The sequence below is a fragment of the Neopelma chrysocephalum genome, unplaced genomic scaffold (assembly GCF_003984885.1).
Source record: "Neopelma chrysocephalum unplaced genomic scaffold, ASM398488v2 Primary Assembly neopelma1_81, whole genome shotgun sequence".
Lineage (NCBI taxonomy): Eukaryota > Metazoa > Chordata > Aves > Passeriformes > Pipridae > Neopelma > Neopelma chrysocephalum.
In genome coordinates, this window is record NW_020897743.1 from 5,275,703 (window position 1) to 5,301,641 (window position 25,939).

At 37.9% G+C, this 25,939-nt stretch overlaps 1 protein-coding gene across 4 annotated transcripts in view; it reads right to left on the bottom strand.

The window, feature by feature from the left end:
- SLITRK4 (SLIT and NTRK like family member 4) overlaps window positions 1-25,939 on the bottom strand; it is a 138,075-nt gene that overhangs the window by 65,190 nt on the left and 46,946 nt on the right. For 3 of the 4 annotated variants that reach the window (XM_027690580.1, XM_027690581.1, XM_027690584.1), the window contains one exon: window positions 21,066-21,124. The exons of the other annotated variant lie outside the window; for it this stretch is intronic. The gene's annotated coding sequence lies outside the window, so the exon portion shown is untranslated. The remainder of the gene's footprint in view (window positions 1-21,065; window positions 21,125-25,939) is intronic. 4 annotated transcript variants of the gene reach the window in all.

A 25,939-nucleotide genomic window follows, 5' to 3' on the forward strand; every position in this document is an offset into this window, starting at 1 on the left:
AGCTTCTTCAGTTGCTGTTCTGAAATAGCTCTGGCCCATGACAGAACTTCATCAATATCAGTGTTCAATTCATGTTTATCCATAATATTTGGACTGCTTTAATGCAAGAAAATTTTGTCAAATACGGCTTTTTTAATCAGGAAACAAATTGCTAATAATACCAATAACATTGCCTTTGTATCTGTTTGCTACGGTCTCTGGACAAAACTCTTGGATTTTTAGAAAGATGTGTATCTGAGCTGAATAAATAAAATTTTCAGGAAAAAAAGATCAGATTAGATAAATTATTTTAAAAGTATAACCATTGCGTGGGAGACAACTATGTTCATTAGATTTTTAGCATTTTCCTATTAATACTGAAGACAGTAACATACTAAACACCATGGGCTTCATGTGAAATGTCAAACTGCTTCATTAGGACAATACAGCAACCTGATTTTGCAGAACTTTTGGGAAAATTAAGATTCAAAGTGAACAATCCCACAAAATAAACCAGAATTAATAAAACTTTTCTATCCTATTATAGTGGAGGTATATTTTTCACACAAATGTTCATGCGGCTTTAATACGGCATTTTTCGATTTTTGACTCTTGGGGGTCTGCAGTGCATTCTTTTTTCCTTTCAATTTCATCTTACAAAAAAATCAAATCATATGAAAGAATACTCCCACCCCAATCCAGAGGCAATCTCCAGGCTTTCAGCATACATAGTGCAGTTTCACAGGAACAAAAGGCTAGAAAATATTCTGCTTGAGTAGCCACGTAAGGAAAAGAGAAGATGATTGCAGACTGGTTTTATGAGCCTTTTCTCGAAGTTTATGTTCTTTCAAGGTAGATTTTCAGCCTTTTCTTTGGTTAGTCTCTGAAAGAAAGTATTATGTACCTATAAGAAACAAAGAGCTGGAGTTGCTGACACAGCCAAAGGATATTCTATATATTTAGATTCTGCCTAACTTGCTCCTCTAGGCTTCCTTAGCCAGAATGTTAATGCCACTGAGGGAGTAACTTGCTCTAAATAAAAAAGCAGAGAAACTGAAAAGACTTAAAACTGCAGGGAATCCTTCTGAAATCTGGAAAACAAGAACACATGAAATGGGCTAACATTTCCCATCCCACCCCATTTGATGACAATTACTTGGAAGGGACCAAGTGCCTAGAAAGGGCCTCCTCCTTTCAAACAAAGCTACAATTTTCCAAAGTCCTTTCACAAGGATCCCTCAGCATATGGCATAACTGCATTGCTTGCCTTTACACTCTGTGGTTTAGATGACAAATGTGTGTGTTTCCAGGGTGAGAAAAGATGAAATAATTATCACAAGAACCTGAATCAGCAGAAAATATCTAAGATTATCCAGGCTACAGAAGCCCAGAAGGATGTTTACACCAACCCCAATGATGTTTCCTGGATTCTTTTTAACAAGCAAACAAATTTGGGCTGCATTGCAATATAGAGAAGTAGAGAAAGAACATAGTGCAATGATGGTTTTAAAAAATCTTATTCAATAATTACTGTCCAGATTTCCTTGTCAAAAAGAGAGAAAACCCCCACAAGTTATGTTGAGGGTTTATAATAACATACAAGTAGGTCTGACAGGACTGACTCCACCTTTAGTTAGAGGTTAGATTTTTGCCCCACTTCCAGCAGATTCTGATGTTCTGCTTACTGGTACTTAAGTAGCCATAATTCAGTAGATTTCTACTTGCATGATAAATTATAACACTCTTCAGTTGGAAATGCACCAGCAGACAGCACCATAATAGATAAAAATATGACAGGGACATAGTGTAATTTTCTCAAGACATGATATTGTCCAAAATCAGATCTTCTGTTCTCCCTTCCCAGGAGACTGTTAAACAATTTGATGATTATTTTCTTTCCAGAAGCATATGGTAATAGTGATTGCTAATATAGCTTTGGTCATATTTGTGGGAAATTAACATACTAATTACAAGGACTGTCCTAGAGAACAATACACGCTGTTAATTGTCATAGTAATTTCTCCTGCTTTTATTTAAATAGTAAACAAATGGCAAAGAAATGGCACTGAAAATATGCTACTGAATGAACAGTGTTTTTAAGGTAAGCCTGGATAGAATAGAGACAATCAAGAACAGAAGGGAATAAAAAGGTGTTCTCAAAACGCACGATGTTGCAAAGTCTGATGCTGATGCTCGAAGATACAAGGCTGAGAGCAGATCCATCTGCTGACTTTCAAAGTGAGACAAAAAAAGGAAAGAGGGTTTAAATTCTACCTGCAAAACATTTTAAGCCAGGTAGCGTTCCACACAAGGCTGGGTGGCAAACAGGCAGCTGGAAGGCAGCTGAGGACCATTCCAGGGGCTGCCTAAAGGAGCAACTCACACTGGGAAGCACAAGGAGCTGCAGGTGTGTGGTAAAGCAGAGCAAACTGCAGATCTTGAACTTCAGGAGCCCTCTTGAGGTGTCCATTCAAACATGTTAACATTCCTCAGGCAAAGGCATAGGTTTCTACAAGCAGGCCTTTTTTTTTCTTTTCCCAGTGATAAACTGTGTTCAGCAAAAGAATTCTATCAACAAAGCTACTCCAAAGTTGTGTCAATATGACAGAGCAAGATCATTTGGATTCTTTTCCTTTCCTCCCTTTTTCTGGTTATTTCCCAGGAGAGACCATGGGGCAGTTTAGGTTTTTCTTGTCGGTGGCCACACTCAGGAAAGCACACCATGACCCCAATTAGTAGAGTTGCAGGGTGTCAGAGAGGGACATTTTCTTGTGACATATCACTGCAGCATGATGCAGAGAAGAGGATGCTGTGCCCAGCACTACACTTCACTGGAGGTGTGCATGCTGGAGGAATGCTGATACAGGAGTGCTTTCCAAATGCTGTGTAAAATGAGGACAGGAGGCTACATTTCAGTGTGTTTCAGCATACCTAAAGCATACAGATATAAAAGGGCCTTTGAACATGATTCCTTTACAGGAAAGACAATGCCTTTCTTAACAGGAAGCTCAGAGATTTTACTTGGATTATACTGTAATTTTCCTTAAAGGTAGGGGTTTTTTATGTCTATTCCCTCGGAGCAAACCCTGCTGGCCTTGTACAAAAGTCATTGACGTCACCAACATTAAAGCTATGAGTAAAACATGTGGGATTGAGCCTACTGTCAACTGAAGTTAAGTGCTATCCACTAAAGGGATTTATTTTTTTGTACCAATTTTTAACGCAAGATGATGAGTACTCTAATTATAAGATTTTTTTTTACAGTTGGTTTTATGTACAGTGTCATAAGACTTGGCAGAGAGAAATGGAAGAAATCGCTGCCAATAATATATTTTACAAAAGATCATTCTGTTCTTTACCATTGTAATAGAGGATTGACCTTTTTTTTTGGGGGGGGGGGAAGGCAGGACAAGAGGAAATGCCTCCCACATTTATTTTTTTACCTTTTCAGGGGAAGAATGTATCTACACTGAATTTCATATGAACTGAATGCCCTAGTGTTTTATCCCATATGTTCCCAACTTCTAATTATATTTGTGTATGTCGTGGCAAAATTAAGTGATGCCTATAGATTTTCAACTGTCTGAATTTTCACAAGTTACTTATCTTTAAGCTAATCACTTATTACTGGCATACAACACATCTACACTTCAAGAAAGAAAGAAGAAGAAATGCGGAGACAGGCTGATTTTGGTTATTACAATTAGCAGTGGTGGCCTGGAGTTCAAAAACAGTTAATTCTTTTTGTGGCTGGGCTACTCTGCCCAGTTTAAGACATGTCTCAGCATCTACACTCAGCTTGCAGGCCAATTATTTCCAGCTTTCATATCTCTACAAAACCTGTGTTCTCCTCTCATACTTTCTATCCTTCATGGTTCAATGCAATAGAGTTTGATGGTTCTTAGTTATTGCTTATAATTATACTGTGAGCTGGATGCTCTCCAGCAGGAATTAAGTGCCTACATATGATTGAGGAATGGGACCTTTCCAGCATGCAGGAAAGATGTATTATTAATTTTGAATAAACTATCGTAATAAAAGTGATTATGAAAATAACCTAGAATGCATTTAGGTTGCAATGCAACCGCATTTTCTAAGAGAAAAAAATTCCTAATAAAAAAACCCAAAGAAGACAAACTCCAAAAACAAAGATCATCTATAGATTCCAGCAAGCACAATCACTTCATGTAGATCCTCAGTGAATGAGATTGCTTGCAGGGTCAGTTAAAAGGTAAATGGAGGCAGAAGGTAAAAAAAAAGAAACCCAAATAAAATCTAGTGCTCATATCATTCTCTAAAATTCACCCACAGTTTATTTGAAGGATCAGTGGTAAGAAAACTTTCCATTCAAAACTCTTCTCTAGCGGAAATAAAATTAAAAAATAGATACAACTTTTATAGGTCTGCTATTTGCCACAGAAGTTCTGATTAAAGCTGAGTAAATCCACAGGGTAAAGAAGTCTCCTTTTCTAAATAGCATCAACTAAATCCTCCAGATCAACAGAGAACCTGGTCAACCTTAAGTAAAGCAACAAGCACGTGGTGCTTGTGGAGAGAGAGAGCAGCAGCTGCATATGTACAGCTGTTCCTCACTGCCAAACAGGTGTTTCCACTTCTATTTGCTGGTTGACATTTGCTTCCCTCTGTTTTTTGCTCTCCTCCTCACTTACAAAACATTACCCTTGCAGCACATGTTGGATAGGCCACAGGGGGACAGTCTGACAAAGAGCAGGTTTGTGTTTGGTGGAGAGGGGAATGCTGCCTGGGAATGTGCACAGGTACTTGGCACAGGCTGCAGCACAACAGGCTGAAGCAGCTCAGCTTGTGCTCAAAAGCTTATGCTCAGTGTGGAGACCAACTGTGCACTGCTGGAGTAGCCCCAGGGAGCTGCTGGAATAGTGCTTTTGTCAGTGACCAACAACTTTCCTCCCCATCTACCATCCTGGCTGGAGTCTCACTCTTAATGTACTTGCCTGGGACTCTGGACTGGCCTTGACACCACATTTACATTTTCAGGGGGTGCTGGAGTTTGCAGCCATTTGCACAAATCTGTTAAATATCTCAAGGTACAACTCAACACAAAGTGAAGTTGTGAAAAATATCAACAGTCATTATGATCCTGAAAATCAAAATCAAGGAAATCCAAAATGCCTCCTTTTCTTAAATATACTGGAATCATCATGGGATTTTACCCAGACCTATCATACACTGACAAGTAGAGAAAAGAGATTTTTATTTATTTGTAAGTCACAGATGACCAAGACAGTAACAAATAATCCCTTTACTCCATGTCTGAAACCTACAGCCAAAACAGCAATCTGCTGCTCATATGACGTGTGGCTATTGTGGATTATTTATTATGTTTCTGGGATTCAGGAATAATAACCACTGAGGAATATTGATATCCAGTTCCAAATTCCATCCCCTTTCCTCTTAGAATTTCTTTGATATCATTCTTCCCATGTGCGTTTTTAGCAAAGACCTTTGTAAAAATATTTAATTAATCTCTTATCACCACATATTGTGTGGGTAGGAAGTGATGTGCCCCAGTCTGAATGGCCTCGGTGGGAGGAGTGGCAGAAGCATTAAACAAAGCAGTGCCACACACGGCATCTCCACCAGGAGCAAAATGTGAGTTCAGACACAGGGCAGCTGAGAGATATTTCCTGTTTTCAAGGAACTTTCACAAAGGTACCCCAGCCTGTGGTACGTGACAGTTTTCTCTCATTTTCATAAGCTTTTCTATTTTAATAGATGAGTTTTGAACTTTCCCCTACTCCTTACATTATAGAAGGTGATTTCGCTCCACAATTAGAGAAAATTTGACATTAGAGGTGTCTGTGCAAAAAAATACCCTTTGTAGCCTCTGCTCCATTTCCAGGTAGGGAGCATGACATCCCACTGTGTACTATAGGCCAGGTTTTTTAGTGAGACTGTATCTTTTATGACACGTTTAAAGCAATCCCTTTTTTCTATCTAAAAACCCCAGTTGTGGGGTCCTAAATTACAACTGTCACAAAGCATAAGCTGAGAAAATGCACCATACATTTACATTGATTCACTTAGAAAGTGTCTTGTGCCATTTTGATATAATGAATCATTTCCATTTCGGTAGAATCATTGCAGAGCACTTTGCTAACACTGACATTTTCCAGGAAAAAGCTTTTTTCCTTTAACTACAAACAATCCCTTAACAAGCTTAACCCAATAACATATTCTTGTGCAGGTAAAGAACCAAAGCCAACTGGATTCACACACATAATAAAATCAATACCACAGCTTTTAAAGAGAAGTAAATTTACACCTTGACAGTTCTATTCACAGGTTTTATTTTTCTGGGGTTTTTTTTTTGTTTTTTTTTAGATATGGAATGGAACAAAATGGAAAATAAAAAGAAGATAAATACTAGTTTGATGTTGAATACATAAATGTCCTTTTAATAAAATAATTATCAGCATATCAAAGATAGGCTTGATGTATTGTTCTTTACTAACAACACAACACAAATTTAATAGAATTAATTTATATATTGATGATGGATATATTAAAAAATTATTAAATTCTATCCTCCTCATAAAGACAAAAGTTCATATCAGATCACTGCTGGAAGGGGAAGACTGCACAAAATTAAAGTTCCTAACTTCTTACAGTCTAGCTATAAAAAACAAAGCCCTTCTGCAGAAAGTGTGCAAGTAGACTGATTTTTAATTGTATTTTGATTAAAATATTCATAGTCAGGTGGTTAGAATTAGTTTTATGCACTTCATATAGAAAGAAACCTAATATAACCATATATAAAGGGACCTAAATTAAAGGTTTTCTTTAAAAAATAAATCTAAGAACCTATAATTTTCACACACTCCAATAAAACCTGAGAAACCTGAGCATTTTGGGGTGCTAAACCTTATTTAGGTTCCCTAAACACATAGATGGTCTCCATTGTTCATGTCCCCTAAACACATAGATGGTCTCCATTGTTCACCTGGGAGCCTACCTTTGAATATTTAACCTTTCATCTTGATTTTTTGGGTTTGTTCTGTCACTTCTCTTACCAAGCTCAGTAACGAGCCCCTTACAGAGTTCAGCAGCACAAGATATTTTTCCTGCTGGCTTAAAGGTCATAACCCGTCTAATGTGATTAATAAACAGGTGCAGTCACCTTCTACTGACACAAAACCTGTGAGTACTGTAAACCTGCAGTGTCAGGATCTGTCTTGCCCAACGAGTTAGATGACTCTTTTGACTTCAGTGCATGCATGACTATGACTGATGAGCTTAGAACAAGAGCTGGAGCAGCCACTGAAGAGCTGCAACACGGCTGGGAGAGGCAGCAGCTCAGAACAGACACCTCAGAACCTGTGGCAAGGAATAATCAGGTGACATCATTGCCAGCGGTGAAGTTTGAATTTCTTATTCAGCGACACTTCTCACGAGGGAATTGACATTGCTAATATAAAGATTAATGTTTGGGGCAACCATTAAGCAAACAAAGGCCTATTAGTGCCTAAGAGTTTATGGCAGCAATGGAGAGAAGAGACATTTACATAAGTGAATGTGAAATAGGCATTGAAATGTCCTCCAAGTCAGGAGTCAGCTGCTCAGACAGCTGTGAGTGTCCTTGCTAGGAGATACTGTTTAAACTGTTAAGTTTTTTTTTTTAGTTGGTTTTTTTTTTGGTTGGTTTGTTGGTTTTTTGGGTTTTTGTTTTGGTTTGGGATTTTTTTTTATTTTTTTTGTTGTTGTTGTTTGTTTTTTGTTTGTTTTGGGTTTTTTTGTTTTGTTTGGTTTTGTTTGTTTTTTTGGTTTGTTTCTTTTTGTTTGTTTCAGATCAATGGTGCAGATTCCAGTCTTTTATTCCAGCTCTAATAATCAGAAATCAGAAATATTTCTTACTAACACAAAATCCCTTGTTGCTGCTGAAATCCAGCTCTTGTAAGGGACATGAAAAGCAGTGTTCTCATACAGCTCCTGTAACCTCCTACAGAAAAATCTCCCATCTTCTGTTTTTTCTTTATTAAAGCAAACCAATGTTTCATCAACAGGCTATACTGTCAACTAACTAACTAACTTTTAGATTCTGGACTATCTGGCTGTATCTTTTTGAAGTAGAATGTGTTTGACAGTCTAGAAACATTGTTTTAGCCAAGATGGAAAATATGTATGGATTTTCTTCATATCCCAAAATATTTCTTCTGACATCAACCTATTTTCCCAACAACACAACTTTATTAAACTTTAAGCACCATCTTTTACAATATCACTTTGGAGTTAAACACCAAACATTACCGTAAGCATAATTTCCAGGACTTGCCTTCTAAAGCTCTTGGGATATTTATGCCTGTCATCTCATTTACACCTTTGACATTCTGGCCTCCAATCACTGACATACTCAAGATGACATCCAGGCAATTGTGTCAGGAAAATGGAATTTCCTGTGTAATTTTCAACATCTTTCCATTTTACTCTGAGAAGACAGATTACACAGAGGTGCAAAAGAAAGCCAAATAAGGATTGCTGGCGTAGGGATGAAAGACAACATGAGGAAATGAAGGGTTAATTGCAAGCAGGGAGAGGGTATGCAAAAAGCTGGAGAAGTGCCAAAATTGCAGGATAATCCTCAGAACATTCCAGAATAGGTTCCAATGTATAAATATTCTGTGAACTTGCATAAACTTTCACCTTTTTCCACTGAGTATTGGAAAAGTGCCTTGCTCCAAATCTTAGTAATTTTTGTGCGTTAATGTTTAATTTATGTATCGCAGAGTCTGAATCAAGGCCTGATTGTCAAGGCCAAGTGCCTGCCTTCTGGTTTCATAGAATTTAACAAGAATTTTGAGGTTACAAGGTATGAAAATCAGGCCTTTAGCTTGAGAACTAACAAAGGAAACCCTTACAGATCAGAATGCTGAGATGGGCATGTAAAATTATGTAAAAATACCAAATAACTGCCGTGTATTTCTCATTTTTGTCTCAGAAAACCTGAGTCACCCACACTGTGGGGTTTAGCTCAGAGGTGACAAGTCTAGATAGAGGTACCTCTCTCAAGTATTGGCATCCCATATTTAACAGCAGACACCAACTTTGTGGCATTGGGCAAACTGGATGTCAGATAAAAGAACCAAATATAGAACATCAAAATGCACATGACCTGAATAATTCTGTAATGCCTTCTCTAGGGTTCTTGCATCCAACAGTGCCATGTAAATCCTATTTTGTCAAATTTAAAGTGGTTTTTTGACTGGATTGCAGCAAATACTTTATTAATTAATTAATTTATTTTTTTAGGGGCAAAGATTAACAATAAACCTCAAAAACTCTAGGAAAAGCTGTTTCTACTTTCATGCTGTTTGATTTCTGCATACACTCTGTATCACATTAACTGATACAGGGGGACTTAAGAGTGTAACTCCTATTGCAGTTTTGAGAGTTACATGTGACCAACTGGTTTGTGATGTGACTAATACCAGGAGGATTTAAGTGCTTGAAATAGTCACATTTTCATAGGAAGAAAAATACTGTACTACTTGAACAGAAGACCATCTCAAAGGGAAATTGCTCAGGCTATTTCCACTTCACTGCTAGTTAATATGATTTTTTCTGTTTATGACCTGTTCTGTGGTGGTTTGGTTTGTTTGTTTGTTTGGTTTGGTTTTTTGTTTGGGTTTTTAGCTGTTTGTTCGAGTTTTGTGCTTGTTTTGGGTTTTGGTTTGGTTTGTTTCATTTGAGTCTTTTTCATATGAATCCATTCTAACAGACTGCTGAAGGTCTGAATTAATAAATAAACAGAAAAAAATTAATTTTAATATCTAGACTGAAACATACATTAATAATTTTTTTATTTAGTGCTGAGCTGCATATTATTTAGTACTGCAACTTAAAGTTTCCCCAAAAATGCAGTGAACAGAAATGCAGGGAGTGCTGTATGGACTTACTAAAAACCATCTGGAAAAAGGAAGGATCCAAAAATCAACAAAAAGTAATTGAGATAGAATTTTACATGATTAGAGAAGAGAAACACAGGTTCTTCCTAGTATGTCTCCTCTTCCCAAACCTGAAGAAAATCTTTTTCCATAATCACAGTACAAAAAGGACTCCTGACTTACAGATGAAATCCAGAAGGAATACAGGTACTGGAGAGGGAGCAATTCCGTGTCGGTTATTCTGCATGGCACTGAAATGCAGCAATAGGAGTTTTTAAACTGATATTTTCTATATTGATATACTAATTTATCTTTCTACACTGAGAGAAAATTGACCTGGCAGTGGTAATGGAGAGAGATGTAGATACTGAGGGAATTTTCAGGCCATGCCCCTGAATCAATGCCTGTTTGAATTCTTTCACATTTGCTGTTGGTACAGGCCTAGAACAACTAATAGGTGAAAAAATACCACTTTCAAAGGTGATCCAGAACTACTTTTGAGTCTTAGTGAACTTTAATACATATATTTAGCAGCTCCACTATGAATTTGCTGAAGTAGGAAGAGGTAAGATGCAACAAACGGGATGCAATAGTTCCCAGCAAGTCACACAGCTAAATTATTTTCTTTTCATTAGAAGGGATTAGCATCATGTCTGTTGTCAGATGCTATATCTGAACTAAAAGACGGGATATTATTAAAATGTTCGAACATAAAAGGTGATCTGATCATATTCTAAATTTAATCTGCATCCATCTGTATGTTTTTTTACATCCTACAGCCCTCTGTAGATTCTTTGTGTGGATGAAGGAATAATGCTACTGCTGTTTAAGCTCATTCAGTCTCCACTGATTTATTCAGATCTTTTTTGTGAGAGCAAAAAGTATTATCTATGTTTCCAAACTATACAGCATGATACAGCTTTAGTAGCATATAGGCCTTTCATATTTAGCAGGCACTGGTTCTCTCTGCCATTTTTATTTCACCTGTTCCTACCCTTAGTTCTTTTAGTGAACAGTACATTTCCTTTGTTCCCACTGCTTAGGTTTTTTTCCCTTGCACTTTTTTTTTAGCTTTATTTCAATTTAAGAACCATTTCAAATGTTATTTTTATGATCCTTAATTCCTGCTTCTCTGTCAGTATATATCTCACTTCTGATTTGATCCTATTAATGCCAAGAGAAAACCCATACAGTACTTGTCATTTCAGATTATTGGAATTAAATCACTTCTAAGTGCAGTAAGTGCAACCCAAGTACTATATTGAACTCCCCCCACACACACAATGTTCGTTTTAATACACAAAGAGAAAGACAGAAAAATATCTTTAGATCAGGCTATAAACTAGGGAGTAGAATACACTGACGGTTCAGAGACATACACTAGAGATGAATGCATGAAGTTCTTCCATAGCATTCTGAAAGACTAATTTTCTTTTTTATGGTGACAGCCTATCTATTCTTTTCATTACTATTTCCTACCTTCCTCCTTGTTAAAAGAGTCTGTCAGTAAATTCTGATATCAGGGTGTGGAGAGAGGAATGAACCAATCGCCAGCAAGGAAAACATTTTACCAATTAACAAACTGGCTATATTTTCAGAGTGATTTCCTTCCACAATGTAAATAGCACCATTCCCAGCACACCATGCTCATCAATGCAGAATACTTGATAAGAAGCAATAAATGCCCCCATAGCTGCTTGAGCACTGGAATGCAGCCGAGTGATTTGATAAAATCAATAGTAATTTACTGCAAGCATGTGTCAGTGCTATGGACATTATTCTTTTTGCATAAGTGAGAAAAGGAAGAACACATCCTAAGGAGAAAAAAAAAATAATTAAATAAAATCAGCATTTGATTCCCCGAAGAGATTTTACAAGGGCTCCTGGGATTTTTAGTGCAATGTTCATGAGTTTGTCACTATCGATGTGCTATGAAGAAAAGCTTTCCAGCATAATTCTGTGAGAAAGGGCTGTCCATATGGGCCCACTGATCCTCCTGTGCACACTCATTCATCAGGTGTGCTTGGCAGCATTTGGCTCTTGCACCGATCAGCTCCAGCTCTAAGGCTGGGCATGGACTCCAGCTGCATGGTTTGGTTACTGAGATGTGAATGTGGTTTCCTTGTGCAGCACAGGGTGAACCTCCTGCAGCCACATATTCAAAGCAGCTGCACTCTGATGCCTTAGTTGGCTTGCCAGGAGGTTGAGTTGGCTACTCCAGAGTCAAGCTAAGAAAGAACCAGCAAAGTGTCAATCAAGAAATGTGAATACCATTCACACAGATGTACTGCCTATGTCTGTTGGGTCCCCAAACCCCAACACCTGGAGTACAGCTTGAGTGATATTGAGAAAATTCATATTCATGCTAAACTGATGTTGAGACCAAAATCCCAGAAAAAAGGCAGAAAGAAGCATATAAGCCAGCCTTCCATGCTATAGTGTCCTTTGAGAGGTGCTGATTTCTCTGCCTCAGATGGACCCTACAAGTTTACTGCTTCATATGATTCCTTTAGGGAATGATGCAGGAGATAGAGACCCCTAAACAGCAGCTGTAAACCCCAGAGAGACTTTTTGCTGTCTGACATTCTTCCTCCATTTCTAAACAAGGCTGTCTCATGGACAGCATGGCATCCCAGCATCTCCCCAAGGCTTACTTAGCATCCTGAAATCAGCTGCCTGACAGCTGAAGAACTACTTGTTCACCTTTATTTGCAAATTGACAGTTGTTGGTAGACTGCCATTTTACTACGGGTAGGTCAGAAAAAAATGCAGCTACAGTGATTTTTTTTTTCTTCCAAGATATCTAGGATACAGAAGTGGCTAAGGAAAAAAAGCAATTATCAAATCTATGTTTGGACAAATAACAAGTTCTAAATTACTTTTTTTCCCCCCTTCTGTGTTTAGGTAGTTTTGTTTTTAATTTTGTGAATCGATACATGATATTTATTTGAATATAAAAATCACATTATTTCCTTTAGGCCTTGTTAAATACCATGAGTCATATCACATAACAGAATGTAAATCCCACTAGTCTTCCAGAAGAAAAAAGTTCAGAGAGGCTATTATTTGCAGGTGAGACAGATATGAAGGAAGTGTTTGTCTTCCACTGGCCTGTAGTGGGTGAGATGAATGTTCCATTCCACCCTGATCTAAAAAGCTCCAACCTTCTCACCAGCATGCTGCTGCCCTCAGCTGAGTCAGGAGAATGGCTCAGAATAATGCTCCTCAGCTATTGCAGTTTAGAACCAATAAGGCTAATTTAACAGCTTTCCTTGGCAGCTGAAGGTAAGCTTTAACTTACTTTACTCTCTGGCAAGGAATGCTCCTGCTGCTTACTGTGCAGGATGCAATGGAGGGCAGCAACAAATCACTGAGAAGACAAACTGCCACAGCCATTTCCTCAGCTATTGACAGAGCAGATCCTCCACTGAATTTCACTTGTCACCTGAGCAGTCACCCATTCGCACCTCTTCACTTATCTCCTGGCAAAAGAGATTTTTCTTCCCAGCTGAAGGAACAAGGCAAGGACTGAATCTCCAGGATTTTACCTCCACAGCTGATAGGTTCATCATACTTCCCTCAAAGAGCTCAAGCTATTTGTGCATCACCAAAAGAGAAAAACAACAAACAATTCAAAACCTCTTAGCACGTTTCCAAACTATTAACTGAGCAGCTATTCAAGCCCACTTGACTGACTTACAGAACAACTGTTTTCTCACTGTGGTACCCAAGCATATTTAAAGCCAATTTAAACTTTCCAGTAGGAACAAAGAGTTAATAAAGAAATGCAGTATGGAAAGTGCTGTAAGCCTATAAGTACATACCTCCTCTGCCTGCCATGGGTAAATGATGTCTAATTATGCCTTTTCATCAGGCTGTTTTCCAGAGCACTCCTGTTGTATTTATCATTTTTGAGCTGCCAAAAGCAAGGAATCAAGCTGTGAACTTCTTGTCTTTCTGCTTGTGCTGCCAGAAAGGGACATTAGGTGCCTCTTGGCAGTTGCCTCAGTTCCTGTTGCTACAGGATGAGAAAAAACATCCGTACTGCTTCCCAGCTCCACAATAAACCTCCTCTGCTGCTTATTCCCTTCCTCCTTCACCATCATTGCTAATGCCACATCCCACGTCCTTGCCCTCCCACCACCAGCTTTGCCTAGAATACTAAATTAAATTTGATGATGTTGGGTTATCCCACTACAGGTTAATCATATTAAACACAAAGACCCTGCACAGGTCACAGAACTGGCAACAGGTGGAGAAACCCCAGTAACGTGGTCAGTGAGGAATGAAGGACACCTGTGTGGGTACACATGAGCAGAATGGTTGTCCCCACTGTGAAATCCTCCAAGGTGACTCAAGGAATGCAGGTGTCACCAGAACACCAGGGAAATGAAAAGGAATTACTGCCCAAAAGGATATAGAACTCACTATAGGATGCCAGACAGAAGAGTTTTCAATGGAGAAGAAAGAAACTGGGGATAAATACAAAATTTCTTGTGGGATTTTTTTGAGTAAGGGACACAGAAGGGGAATGGAAGAAATTAAGCCAGAATGGATAAATCTATATTCACAAATTAAGTATCCCTAAAAGAAAAGTTTTGCACACAAGTAGGATTTAGAAATGTGGCCATAGACCTCATTACTGTATTCATGTTCAATAAAAGATGAATTCCACAGCAGCAGCACAGAAAACATCCAGTGAAGCTGTACAGCAGAGTTACTGTCTAGAACTTCTTGTGGTTGCAACAGCCACAGCTCCATCACCTAAATTAATTATGCTCTTTAATGGCAGATTTATTGGGATACTTGATCCACAGTAAAGTGAGAAATTCGAGAAGTAAAGGTTAAGATGTGCACTGCAGTGCAGAAACCTGAGGCAGGAATTCAGGTAGGACTGAAATGGAATGCATTCAAGATGCTTTCACACTCAGCTCCAAAGATTGATGAATGAGTGGGAGGAAAGATATTGAATATTACCTGTTTTTCTAGAAAAGCTGAAATCTGAGAAACCCCTACATGAAGACTGAGAAGTTTCTAAGTGGATTTTAGACATTATTAATTTTGCAGAGGTCAAGGAGTCCCTTGTTTTTGAAGTAAGATTGCATTTGAAGAGAACTCTGCAGTGGCAGCTAATCTAGCAATTACCTTCCTGATTACCTGTAAGAATATCTAAATGATGCCTCTCTCTCCCATGATTGCTCAAAAGGGTAGAACAAGCTTGTTTCAAGGTGAGAAAATTTGATCCTTTCCTGATAAGAGAGGTAAAGAGAGAGAAAAGATTTCACAGAGTATGAAATTGGTTAGGGAAATATGCCTTAAGCACCTGGAGACAGCCCCAAGGGAACCAGAATGAGCTCCTTTGAATAAATCACCAGCAGTAATAGGTCTGCTTCCTTTAGCAAAATGACTTTTAGGATGAGTTGTAAAATGAAAAGATTGAGTGATATTGAGGTGTAACTTACCCTAACTATCATTTAGCTAAAGTCAATATCTTGAATATCACCTTATACAAGTATTTCTAAAAGTTTTTAATCACTTCCATGCTTGATGGAAAAGAGCAGAATGGTGATGTCTGTACAGAGAGCTGCTGTCAGAAATGGTAGCTGGAAGGCTGCATTAACAGAAACCACTGTTTCTTGATGACCATCTATTCTTCCCTCCCCTCAGGACTGTGGAAAAGGTACTTTAGATTCATAGATGTGGCAGCTAAAGGAGCAATTACCATCATCTACTCCAACTTCATGCCTCCCACAGGCCAAAGAACATCACCCAGGAGTTCTTACTTTGTGCTCATAATTGTTGAGCTATAATGTCTTTTAGAATGCTATCTACTTTTGATTTAAAGACTTCAAATTATCGTGAGCCATCCAAAGAAACTAAATTAAAAGTTGGACTTTATAATGGCCTCTAATATATTTTTCATTCAGTCCATTTGTGGGCAAGAGTGCTATTAGCTTGAGGTACAACTGTAGCCAGTTATATTACTGACAGGGGATTTATGCTCAAAGAAGTTACTCAAAACATTTGACAATTTCCCAGGCAGTCAGTGTAAAGAATGCCTTCTGGTATTACATGAGCACATCTATTTAAATCAGAAAACAATATTTTTACTGAACTGTGGCAGTCATTTTGGGGAAATTGGTTCATATGTCTTGCCTACATGTTTTAACTATGGATATGAACTGTGAAGATATTGTTCTGTTTTTGTTAGAATATATAGAAATGTATTCTGGAAATATGCTTCTGGAAATATTTCTCCTAGCTGTTGAGAGCTCTGCCTCTGATTTCCTCTGGATACATCACAAATATGTACATCAGTTTTCCTGTCAGTTGGAGGGGTATCATGACATTTACCATGCACAGATAAGAATATACTTCTAAATATACGCTAAATTATCTGCTATTTTAATTAGAGATATTGGCAGTGTAGTAATACTATGTACCACTTTCAGTGTATTCACTTGTCTTCATGAATAAATACTCTATTAAAATACTGGATTAACTACAAAAAATCTAAACGTTCATTATAAAGCTGAACTGCCACTAAAGAACAGCCTACAACCACACCACACTTGTGTCATTATATATTCAGTATTAAAATATATCTAGACTTTGAAAAACTCCATGCATGAAACCTTGTAAACATTTTTCCTATGTCAGAAAGTTTTGTTCATCTAGAAAAACAATGACACCGATGCCATTAACATCAATTCATCCTTGACAAAAAACTTTTTTTAAGCATATCTTGTTTAAAAAGCAACTTCATTCATCGCAATCATCACGGGAAAAAAAAAAGCTAAATCATCAAAATGTAATTTTCTTACTTTTTAGTTGTTAAGAACAAGCTCTTAGAATATGCTTTATAACTTTACTTCTTATTTTAAATGAAACCTGTTTTTACTTCTTTTCGGTGACAAACAATATACTCCGCTACGGACATTTATATTTAAATCTCCTTAAATGATTTTTGAATTTTATCTAATCTCCCTTTTCTGCCCATAATCTCAGGAGTCAACACTTTCATAATCCTGGTACTGAGAAAATTCATAAGAAGCTCAAAAAGTGGTGCTTGATCTGTAAGTCTATTAGTATATGCACAAATGCATGCTTATACACAGAGAGCTACTTCAAACCACCTCTTTCAAATACAACTCTAGTAGTTCACTAAATCATGGAACAGAAATGAATGAATGCTATACTAAGCACAATGAGTTCAAGCTGCAGGAGTTTAAATACTTATAGATACTCAAAATTAAGCACAAACCAAAGTGTTTGGCTTGAAAAGGCTCTTTCATAAGAAGAAAAGGTAAGAAAGAATAATATTTTTAAGTTCTGAAGTCCACTGACATTAATGGAAAGTTTTGTGCTGACTTTAGCAGGCTTTGCAGTAGGCCCATGCTTTTTATCTTGAAATCTCCAAGTAACATGTTTGAATAGATATTTAAGACTGCCAATTCAGAATGACAATCAAAAAAATAAATCCAGTGACGTTTCAGAACTGACACACAAAGTGAAATGATCCAGTTGTCCCTAAAGAGCATTTTCAGATTTTTGCCATAAACCTCTTGCAGCAGAACTGGTGCAGACCTGTGATCACATACAGCACCCAGCTTTTAGTTCTCATAAAGGAAAATTCATTATCTAAAGTCTAGGTGTATGCTAATTTGGGTGACCCTGGTGCATAATGCTGCCTCCCACACTCTCATGAGAACTCAGGGAATAAAAAATGCTCTAGACTGCCAGACATTAACCACGTGATTCACCCACTGTGAGTCATCCACTGTAATCTCGAATGTGAAAGATGTACTTCAAATGTTAAACTACTGATTCTCTCCCTCCCTCCTGAGAGAGACTCTCAGCTCACTGATGTTCATAAATAATAAAGGAACTTCAGATATGCCACAGTCAAAAGTGGTTACCTTACAGATGAAAGTGAAAAGATAAAACACATGGGGAAAAAAATCCCAACCAAACTGTTTATTTAAATATTTGCAATATGCTTTATTTTGTCAGAGTCTCAGGAAAGAAGATGCTTTCCTTTTATGGCTATGCTGACATCCTCTCTTGGATTAGATAGTTAGATGTCCATCTGAAGAATACATACAATATTCCTTAGATAAGAGGTTGTGAGATAAAAAACTGACATTCAGATGTCTAAGTTACTAGACACTGGCAGAGTAATATGATTATTTTCAATGTTTTAAACTAATGAAACATTTAACACACAAATCTTATGAACTTAATCAAATAGTTCTGTACAGATCTAGTTGTGCAACTTAAATGCAGCATCAGCTGAGAGAAGAAGGGACAATTTTATGTCCATTCAGTGTATATTCTAATTCATTAGCTCCCACTGGTGAGGGTACTTCTCTTCCTTCAGAAGCTCTTCTCTGTATTCTATGAACATTGTGCAAGTTACAAATGTATTTACCTGTATGTACTTGCTGTACTTTTCAGCAAACACCTGAGAAATGCAGTTCACTCATTACAATGCAAAATTTGTTTCTGTTCCCTTCTTAGAACAAACTTCACTTCAGAGAAACTCAGTATAAAGGAGCACACATGGTTCTGAGTCTGTGCAACAGACTGAGAGGCCTAACTACACCGTCATCATTTGTTCCTTGAAGTCAAGCATCATATTTTTAGATTAATGGTGTAAATCCCAAAAGCCAGTTTGAGATTGCCAACCTGGATTTTACCACATTTCTCTTCCAGATACAGAGAAACAGACAAAAACTTTAAGCAAGATTCTTATTTCAAGAAACTTTTGCACCAGCTCAGTTCCATTCTGGTTACCAGTGGTGGTCCTCATTTACCCCTTTGTTAGTGCTAGAATCAAGGCCTTTCATTTAAAAGCATTGCCTTGTAATTAGGTAGTCACACACGTGTAGCTAAAAACAAAATCATAATACTTTATGCTGAAACATGTAATTGAAGCTAGGACTGGGTCATGTGTTCAAAAGCCACCTTTTGTCTTTTATACAAGTATTTTTAGACTTTTCTAGTATGCAAATACACAGATGTGCCCACGCTATTGTACTTTGCTGAATGCATTATGTCAGATGAAACAAGTGCTGCATCTTTTTAATTACAATGCTTACGAGAGAATTGTAAAGCTTGTTGGCACACAGTTAATATGTGGGTTTAAAGGTCATATTTGTACTGATGGGAGGAACTGGTTGTGTTATTGAGATCCATATTTTTCCTATGAGGCAAGAAGGCTGTTGCAAACCCTGAAGTGAAGGATAGTTTGAGGGCAAGTACGTGAGAGTGACAGAACCACCACCCTGCTCATAAACTGACTTCCCCCACACCCAGGGCTCCATCCTGCCTCCTGAGGGTGCAAACCTAAGGGTACTTGAGAAACAAACTTGGGAAGAGTTTGCTTTTACCTTGGCCCTTAATCATTTGCTTGGTAATGCTGGCATTGGGTTTTCTACTCAATGTTATTTTTATATAGAAATGCTTAAAAACAATAATCTGAATTGACAGAATATGGAGGCTTCAGGAATGAACATAATTCAATGAAAGGCTTACTTAAGAGAGATTGCTTTACTTCTGCCTTTTGTACTCATTTCCATTAGAATATCAACAAAATTGTCAGATGTTTTGTTTCCTTTTCCTTGAGAAACAAATGAACAGTTAATTGCAGTCGCAATTTTAAAAGTTCAAAATATTTCTGGTGGCTTCATACAGCCTTCAGATCCATTTTTGATATTTTGTAAGCATAGAATTGCATGAGTTTCAGTGGAAATTACACATGAGAGGAAGTGAAAATTAGTTCAGAATGTGGCCTTGGTCTGTTTAAAGAAGGTGCTTCTTAAGAGCAGTTCTTTCAAGAGAAAGCTTCAGAGAAATAACAATCCCCACTCAATTTTACCCTTTTATTTCCAAAATCCTCTAAGGTGATTCTCCTGTTTCTCTCAGGGTCTGGCTTAACCTATATCCTCCCTTTTATTCTGTATTTTTTGCATCATTTTTTCTGCTTTGCCTCATAAGATCTCTTACTGCTTAGTTCATTCCTTCTTGACACGCACTGGCTGAAAGTAGTCTCCCTCTTTCTTTCTACCTCATTGAATCTCTAACCCCTTCCTAAACATATCCTTGCCTTCTCCCCTGTCCACAGTTCTTAATTCTTTTTGTCCCTCTAATGTGAATTTTTAACTCTACCAATTTACTCCCTACAGCCACTCTGCAGAGCACTCCAGGACACAGCCAAACAAAAAGACATACATAATAAAATAGGTACAGGCATGCCTTCCACTGCTTGAATGTGAAACACTTTGAAACACTTTGAAGTCAGCTGGAACTGTCCCTGGATGATGGTTTTGGGCCCACAAACAAAATAATCCTCCTGCTTTCACTCAGTCTCCATGGGACATGGTTACTTTGCATTGTGCTTATGATTCCCTTTCTATGAGCACTTTTCTACTTGTAAAATCAGCCACTGAACACGAATGCATACAGGGTATTAGCTAATTTTAGTAAATTACTTTTCTTATTTGCTATCGTTTCATGCTGAGGTTTCTTTAACATGAATTTTTGAATGCAGCTCTTTTATTTTTAATTTAAATTAGATTTTTGGACATAATTGTGTTCCTGGGAAATGTGCCTCCGTGTTAAACTTTGATGACTTTAGGCTGGGAAAGAGTAGAATGTGTTGACTGGAGTTCTAATGAGCATTTCCCCAGCAATGCAAGTGCCAACAAGCAAACCCCAGGTCGTAAAAATGCCAGTTCCCCTCTGCTTGAGATAATATGAAAATGTGCAAGTTATCAAAATGTATTTGTAGATGGAATTGTTTTGGAGTTAGAAGAATCAGCGGGAAAATATTATGAAACCATGTGCACCCTCTTCTCTTTTATAACATGGTTCCTTTAAAGCAAAGATGTTAGGAGCTTATGTAGGCGTATGGGTTTCAAAAGATCTCTTTATGTCACTGGAAAGGTTGCCAACTGTTCTGTTAGGCTGGGAAAGGAGAGACACTGTGACACCTCTTCCAAATAAAATGTGTTTAATCGATCTGGGCCACCGACTGTGTTCTGATCTTCCCAGGGTGCAAGACAGCTCAGAACACACAGCAGAAGAGCTGCTGGTTTATGGTGGTAGCTAACTGTTGAGTGGTTAGCCACAAAAAATTTAATATTTTTGGTATAGACTACTTACAGTTGAATCATGCAGCAGTTTGGCTGACTAGGAAATGTTTTTCCACACCCATTACACACCTACAGCAAGAGAAATAGAAAAGGTGCTAAGGCGAGTAGTGAAGATCTTTTTTCAGTGACACAGAAGTTACACATTCACAGTTATTATCAGCTCCTTTTCCTCGAGGAGAAGGCCGAGTCTTTCACTTAGGGATTAAACAAGGCTTTATTTAAAACCAGTGAAAAGTAAATATCCAACCCCTGCTTTACTATTTTCAGGGGATTTGAGCAGCAGACTGTAAATGACACTAAATGACATCATAAGGGGGCAGAACAGTTATTAAATACATGCTGTGGAAGGAAGGTTTTTTTCTGTTTCAATGAAAAATTTGAAGGAGTCTATTTGCTATATCAAATAGTATTATTAGTAACACAGCCAAGGGAAATTAAATAAGAGTCCTTTTAAAAAATTACTTTTCATGGGAACTTATATTAAACACAGGTTCACTTTGTCTTCAGTGAAGGAGTATTTTTTTGTCAGCTGAGAAACACTTGTTTATGGCAGCAATAAACTGCTTATCCAAAGAGACAAAAATCAGCTCCACGGAGGACAATAAGAGGAGCTAATTGACGCTCTTCCCCCCAGCTAAGAGTGGCAAGGAAGGAGATGTGGCTGAGTCACAGTTTCTGTTCTGCAGCTGCAGAGGTAGCTCAGCCATCAGCATATTGTGATGCTGTGCTCTCATGTCTGCCTTCAGCCAGAGCATCCTCCCTGCTCCCCATGAGGTGCTGCCTCGCAGTACTGCTTAAATAAAAGGAAATATTGTCAAAACAGTATAATAAGCGAGCTAGTTAGTTTAATCAGCATAATTTGAAAGTTTCCTTTAGTGGTTTTATTTTTTTTTGAGAGCTGGTCGTTTAAATTAGAACTGTGAGATAAGATTGTATAAGAAAGAGCATGCAAACAATGATGCCTTGATTGGGTGTGCTGCAGGATCCACACGAGGGCACATGATGCTCCTACTCTGCTCTTACCTTACGTACAAGATATAGTAATTTATAAGAAAAGCCTTATTATGGTTTGAAAGCCCAGGAAAGAGATTAGCCACCAAGAAATTTAGCAATTTTGTTCTCTGAAGCCCGTAATTTGGGGGTGACCAGAAGCTTCTTTTTAGAAGGGCTAAAAGGGTAACAAAAAAGACGTCTCGAAGCACCTTCTAGATCTTTCTGTGTAAGCTTTAACTGTGAATGAGAGTATTTGCTTTGAAGTAAATTACAGTCATATTAATTAAGTCAAACTTCAAAGCACCACAACCACTTTAGTGACTGTGGTTCATATAAGAATTTTATTAGAGGGATTGAGCATTTTTTAAATAGAATAAAATATGAAAGAAGCTGCAGAGGCTTCATACAAAGCTGCAATCCACAGCTGCATTTCCTGCTATTTCCTCCTAGTCATGGTCCTCAGCACTCTCCTGCTCTAGTCATATTAAACAAATGTACACAGGGTTCATGAGCTAAGGTGGAGAAAAACAAGAGTCAATACAATCCATATATGTATAAATGCTTTTTTTCTGGAAGAAAGACCATCCTTTGTTTGGCACACTGCAACTATCTCTCAAGAAGGTGGGTGTCTTAATTTTTAGTTCCTGTTTATGTGAACAAGAACACAGTATGGGATATGTGAAAAGAGGATAACAATTAAAAACACATCTTAGGATAAGCCTAAACTTATCTTTTAGGTTCAACTGCTCACTGAATGTGTTAGGAAGATACAAGGTTATGAGTGTCTATTTTGGTAGGAAATTTTGCTCAGCCTCCTTCCTAAGGAATTCATGTTGGCCTTTTATTGTTATTCTGAGTCTCAGTTCAGATGGAGAGACAAGGTTCATTTTCATTTAATCCTAGAATTTCCGTATCTGTTAAAAAAAAGGCCCAAAAAACTAGATTTAAATGTAGCTGTTCAAATTCACTGCTGTTTTCCCAGTGTTTGGAAGGTGACTAATGCTTACACAATGTCCATACTGTGTATAAAAATCTTAATAATTTTATTTTCTTCTATTTTCCATAAACATGGCCCTCACTTAAGTATTTTGCAACAGCCTTCTAGGTATCATAATTAAAAGCTGAATTACCATTGCTAATTCTGTAGGATTGATATAATAGAGGAGGATGTGGATATTTCTCTGATGGTGATACATCTGTCAATTACTTTACCTGTCTTCCCCAGTCCATTAAGCTTTTAAAACAACAGGGATAGAGGGATTTGAAATGGTTACCTCCCAAAAATCCCATCTGGTAAGGTTTAGAATTTAGTTTGTACCATATTAACTCCATTTTAAATCTCTGTGGCATTTTCTTGCTGGGTATTAACCACTTCAAACACAGGAGTGCCAAAATGTTACAGCAACTTACTGTTTTTAATACTTTGCACTGAACAATAAATTCCTGGATAGCATATTTGTGTGGAAAGGGGTTTCCACAGACAGCAATAAAATTTATAGTCCCTTTGCAATTGTATTTAATAGCTGACACTTGTAACAAAAAAGTGGCAGTGAGGCTGAAGAGGAATCAAACAACTGAAATGAGGGAAGTGTAATTTTCCTAGTACTTTTTTTAATTGTCAGAATAAAGAATTGGGCAGAAAAAAAACAAACCAAACTAACTAATTAAACAAACAAACAAAAACCCCTCAACCAACAAATAAAGATCCTATGACCTTAAATAGGCACACTAATAACTCAATTAGAAATACAAAACCAATCTGTGATTCTTTTCCTGAGGAAACCCCGTTGAGCTTATTCTGCCATTAATAGTTGGTTAGTTGTCCTTGTGTTTTCAGACACCTTGAAAAGAAACTATGAAGTCAAGACTGGGAGAGGAAAAAATGGAGAAAAATAACTGGAAAAAAACCTAGGCCACAGTATGAAGGCTTTTTTTTTTTCCCTTTAATATTGCGAAATTTTGGTTCACTGACTGTAAGTGACAACAAAAGCTTTGTACACAGGTAGATCACAAAATAATTTGGGTAGGAAGTGATCTTTGGTGGTCATCTGGTCACTCAAAGCAAAGGAAACTGAAGTTTGATGCAAGTTCAGGTGAATTGAGGCTGCTGAGGGCACTGACATTTGAAATTCTCCTGGGCTGGGTATTGCACAGCCTTTCTAGGAGATGTATTTCTCTGTTGCATAAGAATTTCCCATGTTACAGCCTGTGACTGCTCTTTCCTGTCCTTTCTCTGTGTACCTCTAAGAACTCTCTGGCTCCAAGTTCTCTGTAACCACTCCTTAGGCAGCTGAAGTCGGATGATTTCTTCAAACTGAACAAGCCCAGCCTTTTTGTACAATCTTTATTCCTTACATGCTACATTCTCCTAGACACCAAGTGCCTCTTACTTGACTCATTCCTCTTGGTCAATGTATCTTTTGGGCTGGGAAGCCCCAAACCTGGCACCATATTAGATGAAGGTTCCCAAGTGCTGAATAGAGGGGAATAAGCACTTGTTTCACCCACCCAGCTGCATTCTTATAAATGGAGCCAGAATGCAGTTAACCTTCCTGCCAGAAAGGCATACTGCTGATAATGTCAGGGTAATATTGGAGGATAAGCAGTAAAATGAAAATTTAATTTTACCATTATCCACAACGTTGTTAGGAGCCGGAATTTAGGCCAACTCACTACCCAAGGACAAATTTTCAAGCTGGTAATGTACATACAAGAAAAATCTTAGTATTGTCTACACAGTGTAGGAGTGACAACAAAGAAAATTAAAATTTTTTCTTTCTAGACCATCTTCCTTCAATAATAGTTTCACTCATCTAAGACCCAGAGGGCTAATCCCAACCTTTTTAGAACATCCTGTGAGATACTGAGCTCTCTCAACTCCCACAGACTGAAAATGGTAAAGAATAAACACATAGGAAGACCTGCCTTTGACGACCAAAATTGAGTTTTCAGTCCCAAATGGAATTACTTCCCCTTCTCATTCCATCTTCTTTGAGCTTCCTACAAGACTCTTTCCTTTAAATTCCTTATTTGGGAAGACATGATATTTAGAAATACTTCTGATTGCTTCTAGAATTCATGATAAAAGATCTGGTTTTGAGGGGAGCTTTTATTTTTTGCAAGCAAGACAAGTAATTCAAACTAATTTTAATAGCTGCCTTCTTTCTATCTGCTTACAATATGTTCATCTGTTCCCCAGACTTTAATCACAAATGTGCCAAGTGTATGGTGCAATAGTTAGATGAAGCACACACTGGGGGAATAACAGAATCAATGTGCTTAATCTGTTCTTAATCCTCTCTTGTGCGTAGGAGACCTGCCTGTGCTGCTGTTCCACACACAGACACAGGGGCTGATGTGATTTATGCAGGTCTAGTTATGCAGCCAAGCCTTCATTCAAAGAGACTCAGAAGCCATCAGAAGGGAAGGGGGAGAGGCAAAAGAGAAATTGTGGTAATTATTTTTACTGTCTGAAATTCAAGAGAGGCATCTATTAGCAACCTAATGTATGGAACAGTCAAGAAAGAAAGAAAGATGTCAGCATTTTTATGTTTCTGCTAAAAATGTGCCTGAGACTTTCTCGACTGCCACAGCTATGACTTAAATCAATGCCAGCACTGTTTAGGATCCATCTGGATTGGCAGTCCCAGGCAGGTGACCAAATGTACCCAACCCTAAACCCTTTGTGGGTGCTGCTCCATCTCTCTCAACCAACCACCCCTCTTCTGCCAGGCACACAGAACTGTGCCCTGCTGCTCTCAAGTGTCCCTTTTTAGATGCCCTCTCTGTCAGAGTGCAGGAGCACAGACTTGATGGACTCAGTTTAATGTGACACTGAGAGCTCAAGGACTCCATCTGAACAAGGCAGTATTTTAATTCACAGTTTCTCTG